This window comes from Choloepus didactylus, chromosome 21 (assembly GCF_015220235.1).
Source record: "Choloepus didactylus isolate mChoDid1 chromosome 21, mChoDid1.pri, whole genome shotgun sequence".
NCBI classification, from domain to species: domain Eukaryota; kingdom Metazoa; phylum Chordata; class Mammalia; order Pilosa; family Megalonychidae; genus Choloepus; species Choloepus didactylus.
The window spans coordinates 8,957,016-8,958,960 of NC_051327.1; the positions used below are offsets into that span (position 1 = coordinate 8,957,016).

The 1,945-nt window shown below is 47.2% G+C and overlaps 1 pseudogene; it reads right to left on the bottom strand.

Annotated features, from left to right (window-relative positions):
* Positions 1–296: 296 nt before the first annotated feature.
* On the bottom strand, positions 297–1,565 carry LOC119517795 (annotated as a pseudogene).
* Between the last annotated feature and the right edge of the window lie 380 nt (positions 1,566–1,945).

Genomic DNA, 1,945 nt, shown 5'->3' on the forward strand with positions numbered 1-1,945 from the left:
GTTTTTGAAGACACTTTCCTTGAATATGTGCACTACAGTTAAAATTTAAAATAAAAATAAATAAAATGACCTCTTAAAGGAGCCGACTCTCCCCACTCCACCCATGTGGGAGCATCATCCTGCTACAGCACAGCCAGGAACGTATAAATCCCTGGACAGGAGCACACAGCCCTGGGGAGCAATACTCCTTGAGTGTGCACCTCTTCCACAGAGTCAGCAAAGGGCTCTTGTTGACTTTTAAAAAGGAGGAGAAAGAAGAAAAAAGGAGAAAGAAAACCCCAAATGCCAAAGAAATTTCAGTAAGATGAAGATCCTCCATCACTTAGAGAGTGTTTCTGGAGCTGCTACACAAGCTGGGCCACCATGGTGTCGGGGATCCTGGGGCAGGCCTCTCCTGCCAGGTAGATGGCCCCTCATAGTCCTTCTGTAGACCACATGTTCTCACTGCACACCTGGCTCTTCTCCTTCAACTCTTCTCCTTCTCCTCTGCAGAGGAGAAATAATTATAGATAAACCCTAAGAGAAAGGCCACTTTGAGAAGTCTTTCCTCTTATTTCTTTCTAAATCCAATGGCTCCGATCTCAAGATTCTTTGGATCATTTTCTCGGATTTTGAAGATCCAGTCCCCAGAGTCACTGCTGCCAGATGCTTGGCCAACAGTCTCCATATCTAAATCTTCAAAGCTGGAGTCTGGGAGGCTCTGCTCAGCTTTCCGTCTCTTGTACCTATCAATGAGCTCAGTCGAGTAAGATGTTTTCTTTGCATTTTGTATTACAAACTTTTGCTTCAATAACCCCTTAGCTCCTTATTCAAACAGGCCTCCACAAACTCCTTCTGGTGTTTGCTAGTTTCCTTCCAACATTGGTGGTTGTTCTTTGGAATGAGGAATAAAACCTTCATGGGATGCAGCTCAGAGTGACGTGACTCCCCTTCTGCAAGTTCTGTAACTGTTATGCCCAGGGACAAGATGTCTGCCATTGAGTCACGGGCTGACTGCTTAGTGACCTCAGGCACCCTCCAGAAAGGGGTCCCCAGGAAGGTATTTCATTTTATCTGGGTATCTGTCAGCTGGCCCACCATGCCAGAATTAGCCAACTCCACTTCTCCATGTTCAGAGAGCAAAATGTAGGCAGCTTTAATATCTCTAGGAATTTTCTTCTCTGAATGCAAAAATCAAATCTTTTCAGTATTTCTATTAATATATTAGCAATCTGAGTTTCATCCAGAGGATCAGGATCTAATAGTTCTAACGTGGAGCCTCCACCAAGAGATTCCATTACTACTTAATTTGGTATCCAGATAGGATCCATAATATTTGGTTATGTATGGACTGTCACACTGACTCAGCACTGTGATTTCTTGTTAAATGTCCTCTATCTCATCTTCAGCTTCTTCCAGATCAATGATTTTTATGGCAACCATTTTCTGAGTTTTTTGTCAATGCCTTTGAATATCTCACCAAAAGAACCCTTCCCAATTTTCTCTAGTTTTGTAAAAAGCTCTTCTGGATCTGCTTTCAGGTTCTTCATGCCCTGCAGGCCCGAATGCACCAAGGAATGAGCCATGTCTATCAAGATGGCCACTTCCTGGGCCTGAAAAGCCGGGTAGAAGCGGTCAGTGCGTGTAAGAGGCCCCCCACCCAAATGCAGACCTGGAAAGACAGAGACTGCCGGGGAAGCCCGAATCCAGCTTCGTTGTGGCCGGCTGGACCCTGAGTCCACCCAGGCCTGGCAGGTCCTGGTTCCAGCGGCCTTGCTCAGCAGTGAGCGGTGGGTGAAATCTCCATGCACCATGCCAGGGAGCAGCTACGCGGAGGAGCATGGGGCCCGGAAACTTGCCGCGAGCTGCTTTTGCTGCTAGGCTGCAACCTGGGAGGCCTCGGCTGGCTCACACTGGCAGCCTGGGAGCAGGAATCTGAGAACACAGCCAGCCTAGCCAGGGAGCT